General features: G+C 38.7%; 1 long non-coding RNA gene across 1 annotated transcript; it reads left to right on the forward strand.

Moving 5' to 3' along the window:
- Nucleotides 1-1,472: 1,472 nt before the first annotated feature.
- On the forward strand, nucleotides 1,473-16,001 carry LOC108446471. The gene is made up of 4 exons (XR_001861649.1): nucleotides 1,473-1,616; nucleotides 11,723-11,850; nucleotides 13,125-13,235; nucleotides 15,836-16,001. It is a non-coding gene; the product is annotated as an uncharacterized LOC108446471 (long non-coding RNA).
- Nucleotides 16,002-22,232: the final 6,231 nt, after the last annotated feature.

Raw genomic sequence — 22,232 nt, forward strand, 5'->3', positions numbered from 1 at the left:
AAAGCTACTGTGGAACATTCATCAGAACCTTCTCAAGATACTCACCATTTCACTTTGTTAGCTGGTCAAACTAGCTAACAATTCTTTGATTGAAAAATCTTTAATATTTTTAGTCTTCCTTGTGATTAAAAACTCAGCTCCACAAACACAGAAAAGCTTAGAGGAATAATGACAAAGACCTAATCAGAGAAAGACCTAATCAAAGAATCCTCTCTTGGTACCTTCTAGGGCTATCACAGGTGAGAAATTAGTCCCATGGGCTCTGGAGTGAGACTCAGTTCAGCTGGGGAGGCTCTCTGGATCCCCTTACAAGCTGAGGAACACACTGGTGTGTGGGAGCCGTGATGAGATGCAGAGGAAGAGAAGTTCAGGACTGTAAAATACATTTGATGGGGATTTCAGGGGACAAACTAATTGCAGAAAAAGGAGGGATCAATGGTGATCTGGAGAGGAAAAAATACAGAAAAAAAGAGAAATATGGGAATAAATGATTACCACCAATCACACTGTCAGTCTGGAACTGTGTATCTGTTTAACAGTTTGTCTTGCTATCAAATGCAATTCTAATTATTTCTGTGGGTGTGGAGCATCTCCAATCTATGTGAATGGAGGTCTAAGTATCAGCAGCTGGAAATCAGGCCCTAGGATCATAGTGGCCATGGTGCCAGCAAATAGAGTGACAGAGGTGCATGTTGTGTGAGTGTGAATGTTAGTGCGCATCGTCAGTGAGCATCAAGCATAACGCTCTGGTGAGTAGGATACATGACTTAGGAACCACGTATTGGTGCAGCCATGAGTCAGGGCTGGATGCTGGAGAGAATAAAGCAGTGTGCAGATTGGCAGCTGGAGGCACTGCAAGGTCCACACCAGCTACTGGAGGCATTATGGTGCCTGGGAGTCAACTACTCTAAGGTCATAAGTCTTGGACCTACTACTAGACATATTTACATGTGTGTCTCTGTGTGCAAGGTAAATGGGTGTCCAGAAGATCCAGAGGACTGAACTACTGGTAGACTGGACATCTAAGTACACTTAATGGAGGTATCCAGGGTACATTTGTAGGTTTGAGCTCCAGCAACTGAGTGAGGCAAGGTGACACAGGGGCTCATATGCCCAGATACCTGCAGCTGGGGAGACTCAGATCCAGTGGCAGCAATGGGATGCACTGTGTGCCTAAAACCAGAGGGATCCACAGTGTATGTGTGTGTATAATTCAGAACAAGCAAACTATACATATATATATATATATACACACACATTTCTCACTAACAGACGTTCATCCCAGTCAGCCAGAGAGGGGAACTCTTCCCTTATCTTGTTCAACAGCCAGCTGTAGCCTCCAGTGATGGGTGTGGACACCCTCTGCACCTGGGCACTGAAGCGGTTGTTGGCTGGAGTCATTGACCAGCCCACTCTCTCACACAGGATTACTGGGAACACGTGTTCAGTCTCAGTACCTGCTAAGCCAGCGGACATGGAGCTGCAGCAACCTCACCTCTATTGAGCCACCAGATTTGGCAGCTCCAAGATTAGTAATGTCTTTCTTTCTATAGCACGTCCTGGCAATATGGCTGTGCAAGCTCACATCCTCCATACTCTGAGAAACTGGAAATGCTGTAAGTATTGCTAATGATGTATAAGTACCTGACAAAAGCTGTTAGTGTCTGCCGTGGGGTAACTACTTCACATGATATTTCATGGCCCTTCAGCTAGTTGCAGTGATAATAGACTTCTGATTGCATCCAGAAGAGAAGAAAAAGAGGTGGGTAAAGGGAGGTAAGAGAAGAGATGCACAGTTAGCAAACTTTATGCTAGTCATGAAGAAGATGGGCAGGAAATAAATTAGAGGATTATACTGCATGACATCACATCACATTGCTTTTTAATGATTACTGACAAATCCCTGATTAGCATTGTCAGCTTTTATAGCAGTCAGGAGTGTCAATTCCCAAATCCTGTTGTATTGCAAGTGATAGATAGACTGTTAATTTTAACTTAGTAAATGATGTAAAATTCTGGAGACTTTGTGACTCTATTTTTAATGCTAATATAGTCATTGGACAAGATGCAGTGTCAGTGCTGGTTTATTATAAACCCTATTGGTCAAAGGCTAACAGAAAACCTGTCATACAAAAGCTGAAAAAATCCAAGGGTTGTATAAGCACTTATGGCAAGGAGTATCTGAAACACTGCAGAAGAAAATGTTGACAATGGTTGAGTTTTTAAACCCAGGATTAACAGGAAAAGGTTTCAGCTTGAGAATATAGCAGTTTAAAACAGGATCAGCTGCTGGAGCTTGTGCCCCAGGTTCTGACATTGTTATAACACACAGCAAGAATTAGAGAGGCCAAGTTTCCTATTTGTTGGCTGTTGAGGTGTCTGGAAGCTAAGTCTAGAAGAACTGTACTTTGTTCCCTATATGTGCTCACACACAAATATTCCTGAACTTGAAGTAATACAAGTTTAGAAACAATGGCTAGTACTTCCTAATGCCCTTAAGTTCTGGAGCTCTGTTTCACGCATAAACACGCAACAAAAAAAAAAATGGAATCTGTGCACTAAACCATCTTTCGAGAGTTCTGGACATAAATGAATGATCCACAATGCCAGAAAAATATTTTTTTCTTTTTTGACATTCATAGCCTTTTTATTTGAACATCAGAATATTGATGTGACTACCTGTTTATATTGAAGTTTGAAAAGACCATCATATCCATATCAATAGGAAATGGAAAATAAAAACCAAAGGGATCACTTAATTTACAGCTTCCTTGTTTTTTATTTGCTGGTTTGTTGTGTTTTTGGTGGGGTTTTTGGTGCATTGGAGTCTGAACAATGCAATAAAGTCAGTGGTCCGCTATTAATGTTAAAGTTCGTATCCTATATTATGCTATGATGTCATCTAAATCTTTGGGTTTTCCTAGGTATCGGGGAGTTAGATACAGCACTTCAAATATATTTGATTCGACATTTGATTAATTTTTCTTTGGAAGTAAGTATATGAATGTGTTTATATGCTTTCTGTAATCATGGTCTGAAGGACCACTCCTGGCAAAGAAATTTAGAAGAGGCAAATACATCCAAAGAGAGAGAGTTTGTCTCAGTGCTCATTAAAGCCAAGGGAAAGAATCCCAACAACTCAAGGAAGCTTTAGGTAAATTCCAAGGATTCCTGTTTCTACAGTTCCATTTGATTCAAACTATTTATTCTTCTTTCTTCTTTTTTTTTCACCCAGTGAAGCCAGTGCCATCATGCCCATGGAATCAGAGTAAAAATGCACTGTCTGTGTTTTTCATACATTAAAGACTCATCTAACATCTGACAGGTTTTGATATTTCACACAGCATAGCTCCCACTATCAGAGGCACAGCAGTGAATGAACTTCTGTGACATAAAGAGATGTTGCACCAGTGTCAATTAGTGAAACACTGCAGGAAATATTCTAATCCTTGCTGAAAGCAGTTTTGTTACCTAAAGCAATAGCACTTTCAGGTAGGTGATATGGAGCTTTTTTCATTTAAGAACTCTCTGAGCCCTACCTGTCTCTTCTGTGTGTCCTCTGTGCCACCACTCTGTGAATAACATATCTGTAATAGAAATGCAAAAAGTGTGCTTAGCTATTTAGAATTCAGCCTTCACAGGTATTCCCCAGCTACTCTATGTGTCAGAGCATAATTTTTTTGGCTTTGGACCTTCACCATGTTAAAACATTTTACAATATTTACACAATCAAATCCTGTTAGTAAAAATAGCAGAACAAATGCTTGAAATTGTGTTCATCTGAGTGAATCCAGGGGGGGTTTTATGTACCAATAAAACCATTGTCAGCAAACCTAATGGGCTCTACTTAATTTTTTTATTTATACTGATATATTTACAATGTGACACTCTTAAGTACTGCTGTTTACTCAGAACTGCTACTTCTGGAAGTAATATCCATCATTTCCTTGTTCAATATTTATAGTTCTCTTTTATCACCAGCAAGGTTTCATGTAAATTTAGGGATCTAATCTTGATATTGCTGCCACATCTATATGCAACAGTTCAACTGATTCTCCAGCACCTGAAAACCTGTATGATGTTTTAAAAAATAAGTAAACATAAAGCCAGCATATAAAGACCTCAAATGAAAATATTTTCCCTGATATCTTACTCCATCAGGGATCCAGCCATCCATGCCCATTTCCATCTCTGAATTTACTTCAATGAGCCAGAAGCCTTTACTTGTGCAGTCGTCCTGACACTTGTCGTGCCTTTTCCTAGTATGGTTGGTCACTCATAAAAGTTACTGTCCCAGTTATCAGCACAGCTCCACTGTGCTTGGATTCCTTCCAGGGACAAAAGAAAAGCTCAAACTAAGGAAACATGAACAGAAACTTGAGGCACACATGCTAACAGGCATTAAAGCTGGTGATCGATCTTGGATCATGATAGAAAAAACAGAGCAACCACTAATGTTTTTCATGTGAAATGAAGCTTGCAATGAATTTTCAGATTAGAACAGTCTATAGATGTCTGCAATGTCCCTGCATTATCAGAAAGAAGACTGCAGAATTTAAGCTATTTGTCTTATGTCCTCTACCCCTGCCTGGAATTTTGAGGGGAACTACTCCAAAGAGTATTAGCAAAGGTCCCAGAGAAATTACACTTCAAACTACCGCCTGTGGAGCATGTTTCTCAGTGTGACTCACATGTCCTTCCTTAAAAGTCAAGACACATAACACATGAACTCATAAATATGAATGCATTAAATCCTATTAATAGTTTTTAACAACATTCATCATCCCATTGGAGCATACCATTTTATTGCCACTCACTGTCCTTCAGAACAGATATGAAGAGTGTGGAGAAGTCACAATGAAACAAAAGGGAGGGGACAAGCAGGAACTTGTGTTCAGGCTGGAGCATAAATTTACAAACTACTCCTTGAGAAGAGGTGGTGACAAAAAAAGTTGTGTAAGACCACAGTACATTACTTCATGAGTAGCCTTTGCTGACATCAGCTGGAATAGCAAATTGGCACTACAGTAAAATTCAAGGTTGGTAACTCAGACTCCTTTTAGAAAACATACTTGAAATTCATAAAGCAAGGAGCTCCCTGCATCATTGTGACTGCCATCTGCGGAAAATAAACCTTTTTAGATCAGAGTCCTTGCAGTGAGGTTAGAGAAATACATAATTTGGGAAAAAAACCTAGTTAATTTCCAGCAAACAATTTTAAGTGCTTCAATATAACAATGGAATCTAACCATCCTTGTCTGAGTGAATATGCAAGAGCATCTGGCAGCAAGTACCTGTAGATGTTGCATGTGGAGTAACTCAGGGAGCCACTCAGTCCAGACTATTCTGAGTCTTATCTCAAGCCACACAGTCCAGAGGTTTCTTTGTCAGTCATTCAGAAAGTCTCTGAAAGTTCCTCTTCTCATAAATAGGCACTAGGTAAACAACGAAATGACATGAGAGAAGCAAAGGGAAATCTTTCAAGCTGTCTAGACTGAAATAATTTAGAACTACAGAGAGAAGGGACAGAATCATTCCACCCACACTGCAGATCTTGCATGCAGAAAGACTCCCTTGAGCACCCAAGCATTCCTCTTGTCTAAAGGGGGAAGACAATTCAGCTGACTAACAATTACAGATGCTTTAGGAGGTACTGACATGGGGGGCCTTATTTCTGCATTGCCTCAGCTGCTCTGACTGGTAATCAGTACAAAAAGCCAGCTAAATTTGAAAAAGACCAACTCTAAAGCAAGATTAGGTTTTTGGCTTACATTGTGTGCTCACTCCAGCTCCAGCAGGAAAATAAAGATATTACTTTGGTGGCCATTAATTATTTATTACCTGCTATCTGCACCTCTGAACCAGCTGCAGGAGCTGCCATGCATTTATGGCAATTCATCAAACACATATGCTTTCAAATTCCCTGTAAAGCCATAAACAGGGATGCCATCTGCCAGCTAAGTTAGAGAAGGCTTGATTTATCGGAACAGATTTTTCTGTTTAAAAGTCCTAATGTACAAACTCTGGGTAAGATAGGCAAAGGCACTCTGATATAATAAACAAAAGAAGAGAACAAAACCCCAGAAATCTGATGTCCAACCATGTGGCTAGTGCAATAAAGACAGATGGAAACAGATGCAAATACCTACTTTATAATAGCAGTTCTGTTATTTCCAATTCTCAATACAGCTTCCCCAGTTCAACCTGCTTTGCAGTTTGCAGCCATACACTTGCATCCCTAACAGCCAAGCACTTTTCACAACTCTCCATGCAGAACCAGTTCACAACTTTTTCCTTTCTATCATTTGTTTTCTTCAGGCTTTGATCCTTCAGAAAGTTATAAATACTTACTTTACCCACTGCAATCACTGGGGCTTTTATAGGAGTAAAAATACTTGCATTCTAGAAGCAAAAAAATGCCACATGAGTCTCCATACAGATGTAGGATTTTTTCATTCTTGCTTGCTCTTACTTTCTTTCCAAGTGTATTTTTACTTCTAGGTCATGGATTGATGCTATTAAAAGTTGCTCAAGCTTGACAAGTTCAAATTCTCTAGAAATACAGGTTCAGGTCAGAGGTCTGACCTGAGACCAGCTGATACAAATCAAAATATGTCTACTGAACGTTGAATTAGGTGGTACATGGTGAGTGTGTACTTCAGTTGTCACCTGAAACCCCTTCTGCGTGGCTCAGGTGGGAGAAGTTCCTACAGTAGTTTTCCTAAGTACTAAATTCTTTCTCTTCTGTTAAGACTTACAGCCTGATTTTAACTAGATAATTTAATTGCAGCAGGAGGAACTTTTCTTTTGCTCTGTGTAGATTCCCTTCTGGGGGCAAGTAAAAGAAATGAAACAGAATCCATAGTGCAGCCTATTTTAAAATACTGATGAGTCTCTGTCAGAGACTGAAAATAGTTCATGTCTCAAACATTGATATAAAGTTTTGCTCATTATAAAGAAGCTACAACCGAAGAAGCTTCCCTGAAGAGTGGGACTTTGAACTGAAAGTCAAACTGTTGATTAGATAAAGGGAAAGGCATTGTTCAATCCTCTCAGGCTGAGGGAAAGGTATGCATCCACAAAAGGCCAAAGCCACCAGCTGCAACGATCCCCAGCTGAGTTTGGGGTGGGGGAGAGCCCAGCTCACAGAAGCCAGGTTTACACAGACTCCCCCCAACCGAGGGGGGAGGAGGAGGTTTTGGGTGCATGGTGCAACTTCTGGTGAGAGGCAATAAACACCCATCCTCTGTTACACAAACCGGCCCAGCTGTGGAACCCCCAACCCCACAGGGCACATCCAAGGGACTTTCACGTGAGAGGCTCGGCTCTTGGCCTTCTGGGGGAACCTTCATCACCAAGAGACCAGCTGGAGAGGATCAATGAACATCATTGGGATCCACAGAGTGGTGATATTTTCCTTATTCTGTCCCTGTGACTCTTTCTGTCCTCCTCACCTATCTTCTTTCTTCCTTACTCTCTCATATTTACCATCAAATAAACCCCTTACTATTGTCACTGGCATATGGTCTCATTTCCGCCTTAATTCGGGCAGAGGCATCTCTTAGAACCTTAAAACTGGATCATAAGAGTCTCTCTCATTTATTAGGTGTCTGTATGTATGAAAGAGAAACATCCCAGCAGCAAATAGTCTATGATGGCTAATTGAGAAGCAGACGCTTTCCCAGGTAGAGCCCCAGTTTGAGAGAGCTGACAATTTATTCAATACCAGCTCAGGTGAGTGAGCATAGTAAGCCATTCTACCTTGCAGAATAATTACATGTAAAATAACAAACTTGTGACATACCTGCACAGAGGAGAAATACAGAAACATAAACACAGAAGGAAAAAAGGGCTATATTCACTGTACTAAGCCGTCAGTGAACCACTTTTATTCTCCTTATTGCCTTTCCCTCACTTTCTGGGGCATAATGACAGTGGAAGAGTCCTGAAAATGTGTCCTACCACAATCCATAATAGTCCATTGCAATTGTTAGGTTCCATGTGTTTCAGCATTGTAAAGCTCAGAAGAAACAGTGTAATAGAGCAATGAGGTTAAAAGATTGCGTTCCTTATTAAAATAATTAAGTAACTAAAGAAGAATTGTCAACAATTGCATAAAAAGAGAAGGAATTCAAACTTCAAAATAAGGAAGGAAAAGTCAGAAACAAGTTTTCATTCAAAGCTTTGCAGAATATGTATGATCTAAAAAAAATCTCATCAATCTGAGGCAAGAAAACTCCTTGAAAAGCACTCTGAGTCATAGAATTGGGGAGGGTGCTCAAAAAAGCGTCATATTCTCTTTGCTTGTTCGCCTACTCTTCCCCTTGCATCCACCCCTGAAGACTTGTCAGAAACTGAATACTGAAGTCAGGGGTCTATAATATAAGTCCGTACAGCTTCTCCTATGTTCTCCCAATGTCCTGCTTATGTGGGCACAATGCAAGAGTTACCAGGATGTGTGTCTGTTAGGCTGTGGAAGTAATATGAAATCATTCCCTGAACTAGAATCAGTAGGTTGGTAAGTTTAAAAAATTTGAATTATCAATTCAAAACATGTTCCTTTCATTAACAACTGTCATCATTATAGTGACACAAAAAATTCACACTTCAGTAGTGTCTTACCTAATTTAAATTAAAGTTTATTTAGTCAGTAAACTTCTCACATACTAATTTTCAGATGTTATTCTGAGCCAAACAAGTCAATTTCAGCTACCTTCCCAATAATTAGTTCACTTAGGTGTACAGACCCGAGTACCAGGCTTTGTGCTTTCGATGTAGGCCACTCAAAGCCTGCGTCATGTCCATGCCTGCTAATAACTGTGCCTGGAGTAGGGTCTCCAAAAGGATCTGTTACTAAGGCTCCTCTGCATGTGATCAAATTGGGTCCCCATCAGGCCAAGCATCCTACACAGAGTCCACATTTGCTAGATCCAGTCAATGACTCTTTAGCATTTCCTAAAATACACCTCCAATATTAAAGAAGCTTTAACACCTAAGATGTGTTCATATCCTTTCAAAACACTGCTTGTCTTCCCCTGTAGGACTTTGCCCATGCTATGACAGCATGCAGGAATTATCTGATACCAGATACCATTTAATCAGTAAGGGAATTAAATGGAAAAATCTTCAAATACAAGAGATAAATAACCTGTACAGGTGAGGCACTAAATTTAGGTGAGATTTTTTCATTGGGCTGGACAAGAAGCAATCTCTTAAATTTCAGGTAAAGTCTTCTAAGGAAGATGCAAAGAGGATTAATATGAAAGTTCTGAACTACTTTTCCAAAGTGTGTTATTCATCACATGTAAGGTTATATTCCATGAATTCTTAAGCCATTTGAATCAATCTGAATAGAAACTTTTTTTATTATTCGTAAGCAAGGCATTTAAAATAATTTAAAATTAAAGTTACTGAGGTAGAATCAAAATATTAGAGCTTTACGTTGTATTAAACATGGGTTTATAACAATAAAATATGCCTCAGGCTTGTCACATTAGATATACAGCTTTTTATCTGAAAGGACAGATTTAGAAAGCTAGACTTAACCATTCTAGATAGCTCATTTTGTACTATTATCTGTAGTTCAATACAGTATTTTATAGCTATTGGAACACATAATAAGAAATGGCAAGATAAACATTTCTTTCTATCGTTGTATTTCCCCAAAATGATAAAGGTCTAGTCCTGTTTATCAAGTAGAGACACTATGCAGATGAAAAAGAAAGAGCTGGTTATGAACATAAAATCATTCAGGATTAACCATGAAAGTATAAAACACTGTCCCAAAATATTTTTGACTGAATCCCAAATTCTGAGGCCTAAAATTTCCCTTCAAAAATTCATTTTTATTTTATAAGGAAAGCCAGTTTTCTCTTAAGATTGTCACAGACATACAATAAAATATCCTGAAATAAAATGCACGGTGCTGTGCTTCTTCCAAATTACACTGTGCTCTATTCTGTGCTGAATATTGATGCAAAATTACTCCAACAAAGCCAAATTTCTGCGGTTTTCTTCCAAATCGAATCCATCAAGCACAGTAACTGCCCAAGGCTTTTTTATGAAAGCTGCTGCTAACAGACTGCAGAGAATCCAGCATGCAGCCATCCAATATACCATGTTTAGCACCTCCACACATTTGATTAATTCCTGTGTTATTTGGATATATCTAAGAGATTTTTAGATTGTTGAACTGTTCTAGTTTTCCAAAGCTTGCTGTTGGAGAACGATACCTGTGCTTTATATAGACCCATATGAGCAGGGTTTACAGACCAGAGATTTCTGCATGGTCCTCTCCTTGAACTTGGGGAAGCTGGATCTGCCCTCATTATCTGGGAAATTTTTTAATGGTTTTTTAATAGAGCAGTGGCTTTAGAGCTTCCCACCAGCTTGATCAGAGCATTATACCCTGCCCCTAAACTCTTCTCACACCCATTTGCACCCTTCTGTCATGATACATGAACCAGAATAGTCCTGTTTCTTTACCTGTTTCTTCTGCATTCAGAAGTCCTCTCATATAAAGGATTAGGGTTTTCCTTCATAGAAAATTCTTCCTACATGAAATCATACCTGTCTATAAACTCTAAATATTATAGGGACCACTGTTGCAAGAGAACAGATAAGGGTGTGTCTACTGCTTGGAGGTTATCCTTACAGTCTCACAAGACCTTGAAGTCTCTCATGCTTATCACAAAACTTCTCTGTAACAACCCTTGATGATTTAGAAATGAAACAGAGGCCAAAGAGATATACAAGCACATCTGATACTCAGGGCAGGGTGGGAAGGAAAAAAAAAAAGACCAGAGGTAGTGTTGAGGGAGATTTTGATTGGGTTAAGATTGAGGTGGAGCTTTGCAATGGGGAAAGAGATTGTCCTGGGGATGGTGGTGCCTGGAGTGAGCGAGAGTTCAGTAGTTGAAGAATGCAAAGAAGATGGCCCATGCACTTCAGAGAAGGAGAAACACATTTTAAACACCTGCATGTCAGGCAGAGGCTGCTCTCTCTGGGTATCCTTTGAGCAGCAGAGCATCACAAAAGAGGTGAGAAAGGAAACCAGTGTCATATCTACGGTCGCCAGGCAACTGCTGCTCATCAGAGAGCACGGCAAACAGAAGTTGCCCTCCCCACACTCGCTGAGAGGATTCAGCTCCATATTTCCCTGGTACCAACCAGTTCCTTAGATGCACAGTATCTGGGAGATAATAATGTTTCCTTGTATTATCAATACCTTTCTGGCTTGTGCTTTCTCATATTTGCAATACAGCATAAGTTTTGTGTAAAAGGAAGGTATATCTGTCCTGAAGGTCATATTGAACCCTTTACACTTTGTAGGCATTTATATATAGAAAACAAAGGTTGTTAAACAAATGTATAAAAATTATTGGCCAGGTTCTTCTTTATCAGTGTGCAAATCAGAAGTAAGCCCACTGACTCAATAAAGTCACAATGGCATAAGGAGGAACACTCCTCCCAATATGTCATTGCTTTTTTGTGAAATCAGAATGTCCTGTGCTTTAATTTAAAAGGTAGTCTATTTTTACTGTAGGCAGTACAATAGAGACTGTAGTGCTATCCTTTGAGGTGTTGTGAGTCATGAAACCATAAGTTATCCATATGGATGTTCATCATTCATCAAACACTAATAGCTTCTCTTTGATGTCTGAAAGAAATACAAAAATACAGAATACTGCCTTTTAAAATTCTGAGTATTTCTCTTTTTCAGTGATGTTTCACAATCTGTGGGGATTCCATTGCAAATGAGAACTGCTATGTGAGCTCTAAAAAAAATATCGGTGGAAAGGATTTACAATAATTCATTAATGATTAGAAAACAGTGGATCTAAACTAACAGTGAGTATACTTCCTTTTTATAAATGGGCATATTACCAGCTGTCAAAGCTGGAGAAATACAGAGTTTATTGTATAGCAGCCTATCCTTTGATTAAAAATGGGACTTGATTAATAATGAGGAAATTCACAAGTTGGCTTAACAGGAAACCTGACTTCTATGACTTCTTAAGTCCTTTGCTGTACTGCCATCAGGAGTCTGTGACATTGATTTAGCAATGCTATCAAAGCACTGACCCATCCTCAACAGATCCTACTGTTCTCATTTTCTCCAGGCTATTTTAAGTAGCAGCTGACATTGTTCCTCCTGCCTTTCATCTGTTTATCAGTCACGTTCAGACATCAGTCAGAATTTCCCACGTCAGCTTTCTACTTGGCTCTCACCTCTGCTTTCTCTTCACGCTGTCCTGTCAGGATTTGTCAATTTCTCCTTTCCAACACTGGACTGTAGCTGGCATTAATGCAGCTTCAGCACAGAAACAATATACCACAAAATGGCAGGAAGAACTGGAAGTTTGAAAATTGAAGTATGATCCTTACCATTGTGGAGAGAAATTGATTTTTTTAGGTACTGAATTTAAAAGTGCAGTGTATCGTTTGTCTGTTAGCCTGGTCCCAGCTTGAGAAGGGCATAAAGGAGGACTGAGAAGCAGAACTGCAGGTCATTTGCGATATAATTAATTACAATTATGCAACTTAGATTTCAGGCTAGTGATCATTCAATTACACTTGCAGGAGATGGAGCACAAATTGACTTTGTCACAAACAGTTCAGCAGAAAGGTCATTGTGTCTTTTTTTCTATTATGAAAAGAAATTTCTGAGAAACCATCTATACAGAAAATTTGGGAATACTAAGTTTGAAGATGCTTTTAAAACTGATAAAATGTCAATAATTTCAGCTTTTTAAAGAAAAAGTATGTAGAGACTGTGTTATGCAAAATCAGAGGGCAACTAGGGTTTCTAGTCTTTCTGTCAGCTGCTTTGGAAAAGTTATAGCTATAGCCTTAAATATCATAAACAAAGGAGCCTCTGAGAAATAACATGTTCCAGTTTGACAGTGACTATTCACAAAGGGATGGCTTACCATCCCAGCTTCATATTCTGGCAAATACCCAGCATCAAGAGAGAAAATTTCTTCTGACTTTGGAAGAACTTCTTAAGAGATTGTAATGTACTCCTAAGGTATCCTAAGCATTATTCCTTAAACTGCTATTCAATGATACAAGACTTAGACTTTTGAATTTCCCCCTGAATTGTATGCTGTGCTATTTTTCAGCAATTAAAGAAGCTATGGAGATCACCCATTATTCCTTTGGAGCATATATGGCATAACACCGTTTCTACTGATGAAATTCATATGAGGATGCTTCAATGGAAAAGTGAATTTGTAAGTTAAATTATTTTAAATTTGTAAAATATAATCTTTTCCATGTGATAGATGAATGTAAACACATCAATTATTGTGCCAGTTTTTGTGGAAGCATTGAGCTACTCAGCAATTAACAGCTGTTAAACAGAAATGTTAAAATATTTAATTCAGAATTTATTTGTAAACTTTAAATTACCTGTATCTGTAGATGAAAGACTTCTTTAAATGATAAATTTATAACAGAAAAATTTTCAGCAGTAGGAATTATAGACCAATGGAAAGGAAAAACACAAATTCCCACAAGGAGGAGATAGATACTTGCTGATGATCAGCCACTGAATGTCATTATGCTGCCAATGGAAATATACAGATCAGTCCTTGGACAAGGAAATGTGAGCTCTGTGCTTTGAATCTAGATCTCCTCATCACATTCACTGGTCTTTGTTTAGCTGGATAATTTGTGTTGTTTTGCTCACAACCAGTATGCTTATTTCCAGAAAACAGGTGTCAGGTTCATGGGAGTTTGCAAAACTTGAAACATTCTTAGGTTGAGAAAGACAAATACCAAAAGACTCAGATATTGAAAAAATAAAGCAAATGGTAATCACCTAGACAAAAACACATGAGTAGTAATATTTGAGTTTTGGGGTACAGACCCTCTCTATGACCAACATGCTTCCTCAAGGCAAAAAACAGCTCACTTCAAGGACTAAAATTTTAAATAAATGAATTAGTTTGAATTAAATTGAAACCCCTTTCATACTTATCAGAAACACTTATACTCACACTAAAAGGACTACAGTTTCCAGGCTCAGCTTGGATTTGACTTTCTGTAACATTCAGCAGCTTGCACAGGAAATTTATCCTTTTCACATGGCCATGTAAGGCTGACTACCCACTGCTGAAGATAGCAGTGGACCAACAATTACTTGTAGGTCACTCATTTACCTGAGGTAGATGCCACAGACTGCAGGAAGACACACAGTAGTTTGTGGGGCTGGACAACCATGAAGTCTACCTTTCTATTATCAACAATCTGATCTAGAAAATAAAGTGGGGTAAACATCACATCTGTCACTTGCACTATTCAAAGTTTCTCAGTTGCAAACAGTCTTCATCTTCTAGCAAACGACCTTAAGAGTAAATATTTTTTCAACAAGATTGCTTTTAAAATTGGAGGAAAAAAACAGAAGAGAATGACAGAGAGAAAATTGGGGTTTGATTGCCTTGCTTTTAAACAACTCAATCAATACCAGAAGGAACTAGAACATTGCAGGAGTAGCAGAATAAATTTGGGACCTGGCAAAAATGGAGAGAACCTAATTCTCTCACAAGGTGCACATGTACATTTTTATTTCTTTTAGAGAAGTGTATGTGAGTCCCACTTGGGATCAGCCCTGTACTGAGCAAGGAGTATACTAAGAAAAGCACACATCAAGAAGGAAATCCTATCCCAAATCCAGTTCAAATTAAGTTAAAAGAAAAAGCTTTTTGTGCTCTCTATGGCCTCTCTTCCTTTGACCTCGCCTTATTTGTCAAAAACAAAAATAACTTAAAGATCAAAACTCTGAAACGGGAAATATTTTCTATTGTGGAACTAATGCAGTTTGGGCTTGTACAAACAAGAATTTTTTGTACTTATTCCTAACAGCTGTGGTTTCTTGTTTTTTCTTTTCAAAGAAGCAACACTTCTGTAGATACCAGGTAGCAATACAACCTATGCCATACTTATGTAGTAACATTAGTTTGGGGAATATAATTGAGATACTTTCTAAGATTGTGCCTATATTTAAAATTAGGGCTTATGTGCAATTTTGGTACAATACTTTTTATTAAAATGTCGATAGTTTTGTACTCTTGTAGTTTATCTTGTATATAAAATGTGCACTTTTACATACACTGCTCTGCCAGCTCTTTTCAAGCACACTTAAAAAACAGAAAAAAATCAATATTTTAACTAGCACTCTGAAAGGCATATGAAAGACCAAAAAATAAGTGTTGTGGTGTAAAAGCAACAAAAAAAAATTTAAAAAATTTAAAAGCCGTGGAAACCCCACTGCTGATTGAAATAATATGGTCACTGCACTAACGTTGACTCAGTTAATCAAGAATGTCATATCAAGGGTAAATGTGGAAGATTGGAACTTAAAACACTCTAAACCTATCCATCAAGCAACAGAGTTGGAACTAGATGATCCTTAGCATCCCTTCCAGCCCAAGACATTGTACAATTCTATGATTCTATCAAACGTGAAATTGCAGTCACACTGAAAATTTGGTTGCCCAGACAAGTAATAGAATCAGCACAAGATGCTGTTATTTCCCTCTCTCTTTGCATCTGTGCCAAAACTCATACATAAGGACACATTCCACCAAGACCTTGTTGCTAGGTTATGGTGCTACCATATTATCATCACACTGGGAGAGCTATGGAGCCAACTACCACCCAAGGCTACTGGAAGATAAACCAGCTGTTCAGGGCCCTATCACTGAGTTAGTTCATAGTGTACAGCTCAAGTACGGGCTGTTGTGGGTACTTGATGTGGAACCTGATGTGTTAAGCTAATGTCAGTACCTCTCTGATCTTTGATGGCTTTATTTTCTCCTTGGGATTATAGGCACCAAGCCTGGATAAGCCTGTGGCTGCCCTGGGGTGCAGTATGGAGAGGGAGCTGTGTGCAGGCCATGATTGACTGTCCTTCAGAGACTATGCTGTCTTGACAAGGTACTACACACCTGTGTCCATGAATGTGGAAATGTTTAAATAAAAAGTTCAAACCAGAAGTGCTTTGTTTTGCCTTTTCCGTGGCTAAAGAGAGCTAAACTGATTGCAGTACCAGGATGCTTATACTGAGCAATTTCTATAGCAACGGGATGACACAGGCTGGCTCATCAGTTGCATTGTTATTCCATGAAAGCATATACTGGAATAATTAACAAGTCTGAGGAAAAAATGGTTGATCTATGGTAATATCCTGCGTTTACTAAGAAAACACTGCTTTTGGCTAGGGTGCTTTTACTTCCTCCCTTCATCTACAGTTAAAACAAAAACTGAACGGTAATTAAAATCTAGAGTGCCACACTCATGGGTCACCCCATGGTCTCCACACTAGTTCTTGTTTGTTTGACTGATACATGGATGCATCCCTGGATATATATTCAAAAGGGGGGAGTCATTGATTAAATTGCTGCAAGTGACAGGAAAATGTGAGGCAAGGGACAGCAGAAGAATTTTTTTACCTGAACTGGACTTTGACTCACTGATTTCGTGTGGACAAACCATGATCCCTGATCTATGACAGCTTGTTAGGGGTCAGTAGCTCTGACTGAGGAAGAGGTGACCGGTCCGGGGAGATGGTCTCGAAAGGAATCGCCTTCCCGAGGCCCGGTGTCTTCCCTCAGCTGCTGGCCAGGAGGGCCCTTGCAGAAGCTGTCAGCTCTTTAGTGATTGTCAGCTTGTGATTCCAGCTCAGCTCTGCAGGGCAGTCTCCAGGCCAGACCAGGGAGAGACAAGAGGCCCGTGTAGCTGGTTCTGCACGAGGCAGCTTTATTGGTCCGTACTCCAGTGAAGGGAAGGCCAGGGACGAGCAGCTCTCTGCCCTCGCAGGGGCAGGGGGCTCGCTTTATAGGGATACAGGGGGTGGGTGTCAGAGGGTAAAGGCCAGTGGGCTACAAAGGATCTGCATAGGGTCTCCCAGAGGATTCTGGGTTTGTCTTCTTCTCGCTGTAACTGAAGAGTAGCTGCCTTCCCAGGGGGGTCCTGCTGGGAGATTGCTCAATCTCCTTATCTCAGCAGACGTCCCTCCAGGGCAGTGGCTGGGCATACCCTGCGCTGATCCACTTCTTACATTGACTCGGAGCAATGAGGAGCATCAGGACACTCCAACCTGAAGCTGCCAGAATGCAGGAGTCAGGCATGGGCCCAGGTTTGATCGCCAAAGAGCTTTGTCTGTGGTTGCAGGCTTTCAACAGACTGCAGAAACTGCAGAGGGTATCAGGCTGGTTATGTAAGTAACATAACATATGGGGACAAGCACAGTGATTGTGATCATTACAATAGAGCATGAAATGATAACAGTAACAAGGAATTAGGCTTGTATTTCAGAAATCACTAGAGTAAGTTGAAACAGCTGTTCGACTCAATTTTCTCATATTTTTAGTAATGAGTATGAAATGTGGCTCCCCAGGTGCTTCTGTGAAACCATCTAGCTCTGTAAATGTAGCCTTTAACCCCTATTTTAGACTAGGTTAGGTTTCTGGGTTAGGTGTCTGAACTCCAGTAGACCAATTATAAATAAAAAGTCTCCCTGATGCATATTCTCAAATAGAATGTGCTGATTACTCTTAGACAACTAAAAACAATCAAGATAAATTCCAATCACAGCAGAGAAGATTCAGAGGGTTGTTTAATTTTTTTTAAGAAATAAAATTAATCTGCTTAGAAAGCAAAGCAATTTTATCCAAGAAAGGAACTAAGAGCTTTGTTCCACAAAACCATGCCACTGTCATTGACATAGGCTAAAAAGAGAATTCACTTTGGGCAGATCCTGACTTTATAATCTGAAGGAAACATCCACTGGGAAAAGAAAAATAATTTCATTTACATCGAATCTCTGTCAAGGGCAAAAATGCCCACATCTGTTGCCCACATATTTTCCTCCTACCCCAATACATTTTCTTGTCTAAACCCAATGTTTTTACACAACCAGACAATCTCCCCAGCTTTCTATCCCCACCGTATCATCCTAGTTTCACTCTTGGGACACCTGCTGTCTTCAACCTACTTATACTGCCGACATTTCCTCCTTTATGGTCCAGATTTCTCTCCTGCACATCTATCATCATCTCTTTTTATTCAGCCTACTCTTTACCTCAAGAAAGCTTCAGAAAATCTCCTTCCAACTAGGGTCAGAGAGATAATCTTTCTATAGAAGAGAAAAGAAAAAGAGGAAGGGAAAAAAAAAAAAAAGTAAGGACCTACCTAAATAAAAACTTGTTTCTAATTTTCATATCTGCACTGGTAAGGAAATAGGCAAAATAAACTTTTACCTTTAAGCACAGGTTTCTCACATGCTCAGCCACTGTGTGTGGTGGGAACAGGTACAGTTTGATGACCATCTTTAGTTTCTGAAGTTAGCCTCTCTAATCAGGAGAAAATCTTCAAGGACTCAGATCAAGTTTTGGTAAACATCTGCTTTGAGCATAGTGTGATTCTGTAAAGATTATGTCTTGATCATATATTTATGAAAATGGCCAAAACTGCATTAGTGCAAACAGGTATTTATTCCAAATTCAAGCTACTGCTTTGGTTTGGATTGGTTTGGATTGTTAGTTCCAAAGATTTTTGTTGCCTTTTGGCAATTCAAAAAAAAAAAAGCAAACTTCTAAGAAATGTGCAGAAAATTTCAGTACTGTTTAAAGTATGTGATAGTTTGGGGACAGGCTTTTTGAGAAATTAGTTCCCTGATCTAGACTATCCAGGAATTGAAGGTCATTATCCAGCAACAATTATCACTATCATCTATGAGTCGTTATGACAGCTTATCCAAAACACTTACTAGTTTTGCATAAAATTAAAAGAATTGGACACTCCACAAAATTATGTTATTCCAGAGCAGATGGGTATATACTTGCATTAAAAATGTTTGATTAATACAACAATAGATTTTGCAGTGATCATACAATTTATAGCAGAATAAAGAATGAGTTGGTTATATTCACACACTTTCTGGCCAAATTCTTATTGTTTTGTAGAAAAAGCATAAAAAAGAATACTGAAGTGCAACATTACCCTCTAAAACATGAACTGTTTCTAAACACTTAGCCAAGGAAACAAACAACAATACTGACAATTTGTTGTATAAATCCATACATATAATCCAGGGAAATGTCTGCTGTGCAGGACAGAAGAAAATTCTACATGACTGAAACACAGAAAAAATGTTCAAAGTGGATCTTAAAAATGCAAAAACTCTTTAAAGACAGTGAAAACTTGTCAGTGTGGCCAGGCTAGAGCTCCCAGTAAGTCTCAGTACCTCCAGAACTTACTAACTTTGAAGCATCTTGATTAATGACTGGGTCAATCATGTAGATTCTGTTATTGCCATTCCCTGAATAGCTGAGCAAACAAGATCTGCTAGTAGACATATATACGTATAATAGCAAGGAGGATTGCAAAAGTATGCATTGAGAGTCCCAGTTTGAAAGGAGTCAAGCAGATTTGTTTGCTCAGTGTTTGTTGGAAGTAAGCATAAAAAGCAAGCAAATAAAACCAGATGGAATTCGTTTTTTATTACATTCAGTAGTACAAAATTCAATAGTATAAAATGCAGAGTTGTGCTCCTGAGAATCAATAATATAAAATTCTGCTATAAACTCAACTGAGAATCCCTCAACTAGAAACAACAAGGAAGAGAAAGACCTGCGTAACATAATTAATCACAGGGGATGACTGTGAGTCAACAGGATATTACAATCATTTAAAAGGCATATGATCCAAGGATGCCTCTGATGAGGAATTTCCAGTAGAGAAAGAATATTGTTTCTATTCTATAGGGTACCAATGAGCCTTCACATGAAATATGTTAAGCTACATACAATTCTGGCTGTACATGTCCGTGAAAGATTAAGGGAAGCTAGAATAAGTGCTGAGAAGCTCTAATGGGCTAATCTGTAGATGGAGAGCCTGTCTTGTAGGAACTGAAAAAAAAATGAATTTTGATAGTGTAATGTAGTCAAGTTATAGCTGGGATAGGACACAACAGCTTCCATTAAAGTGCTAGGGACTACTTAAAGTGAAGTAAAAAGGAGTTTTAATGGTACAGGAACAGTTTAGTGTTAAGGAACATGAATGCAGACAGGTTGGAAGCCTGAGTTATAAAAAAATCCCACCATTTGAGCAGAAAGGTTTTCATAGTGTTCATTTCCATAACAGTTACAGAAGGCCTAACCACTTCTAAAATGTATCATTATAAGTTTTAAAATGTAATTATAAAATTATGTGTCTTTGATAAACTTGGTTAGAACTTGCTGGATTATCACATATTTACCAATAATTTACTTTAAAAAACATTACTGGATATTCTTCAAAATTATTCTTCATTGCTTCTCCTTTCTAGGTATTTAGACTTCTGTGGCACACTTTATTTCCAATGTGGATCCTTATCATATATTTGGAGCACTCGGTAAGATTTTCTCACTTCAAGCAGAACAATGGTAGGAGGTTGCTCATGGCCCTCCACCTCCTTAATGTGGGAAACACCAGTCATTTTCTTCCAGATTAAAATTTCAGTTTTAAAAGGTGGAGCAGTTCCATCTACTGAAGGAACCATTGATAATTCTGGCTTATAGCAAGCAGAACAGCATTAAGGAACAGCAATGTTAAATGAATTCCAAGACACATACATATAAACATCTGTATTTATAATAGCCATAATAAATCTTAACTCTCTGGGGGGAAAAAAAAAGCACATTTTGTCTGTCTTGATAATTGGATCAACTTTTCACTTATGGTTTGTCAATCGCTTGACATTTTATTGCATGAACAACAGACCTCAAAAGTATTTTAATTAGCACAGTAGGGCTCTAATCTAACCTTAATCTTCTAATTGCAGTTCTAAACCATGTCTGAACATTTATTTACTAAACAGAAGTTAATTAAAAATATGGATCCACACCATACACATAGCATAAAACTGAAAGCTGAAAGGGTATGCCATCTGTAGAAAAACAAAACTAAAGTGACAACTAAGGGTCTTAATGGGCTCATGAACTCTTTTCTCTATACCAACCACTTTGACCGCTTTCACTGTAATCAAAACACAGTCAAAAGGAGATGTACTGGTTTAAATTTCACTGTGTATGGATTTTTAAAAGAAATTAGCTTCTGAACAAAACCCAGGATGAAATGGTATACAGTTTAAAGTTGCAGTTTTTTCCAGCCATTCCTCTCAATCATATATTTGCTTTTGAAATTGTGACAATGCTACTATTTGTAGAGTTCTGCGAAACTGGAGCAGTTAAGTGATCCATGTTCAATAAACCAAGAAACAACATTTAGAAGTGATCAGTTCAGAGTACAGTCTTCCAGTGGTTTCACTGGCACAGCCAATGAATGCCCTAGGTGCAACCCACCTATGGAACAGCAATCCACTATGAGAAGAGGTGCAATTTCTGCAAGGCAGGTTTGTAGGAATAGAATTACAACCTTGAAATGATCTCTAATTTCAAGAAGTTCTGGACCTGGGTTCATCGAGAAATAAAAGCTTGGGTTTTTTGGTTGTTTTTTCTTCTGTTGCTCTGTAATTGACACTACTGACATTGATTATTTTTGTACATGCTGACCACTCCCAAACAAGAGGTAGGCATCTCAAAGGATTTGGCCACATGAAATATGTGACTCCAGGGAGCTAGGGGAATTTGGATAAACACATATATATCCAAAATTGGGCTGGTACCTCTAGGTGTCTTTATTTAAACAGAAATATTCAGGCACATATCAGAACAGTTCTTTAAAGAAAAAGCAGGAATCATTATGTCAGCTCAAATGCTCATAAAATCATTGCCTCAGCACTCACAGTAATAATTCTTATTCTTATAGCCAGGAGTAGCCCTGCTCCTAATCCTCAATTCCTTGTCAACAACTGCTTTAACACTTTACAGACATCTGGTTCCTGTAGTGTTCACGACTTGTAAAGTGGCAAGAATGAGAATGGTCCAAATGTAAACATGCTTGAGAGATGCAGATCAAAAGCAGCCTGTAGGGAGCAAAGAGTCAGGGTACTGGAAAGAGTTCAGTCCATCCTAATGAATTTACTAGTCACTTCAAGCTACTTGAAAATAATTCACATATCGTGGCCTATGTGACAGGCAGTTGATTCTTAGGAAACAAAAAGTTTTGAACTTCACTGTCAAGAGAGCTGAGGGTCACTTTCATGTTCTTAGAAGTTCAAACACAAGCTGGATTATTGATTAAATCCCAAATTTTCCCTCTCGCATAAAATACTGTAAAAGCAT

The sequence above is a fragment of the Corvus brachyrhynchos genome, unplaced genomic scaffold (assembly GCF_000691975.1).
Source record: "Corvus brachyrhynchos isolate BGI_N302 unplaced genomic scaffold, ASM69197v1 scaffold32, whole genome shotgun sequence".
NCBI lineage: Eukaryota > Metazoa > Chordata > Aves > Passeriformes > Corvidae > Corvus > Corvus brachyrhynchos.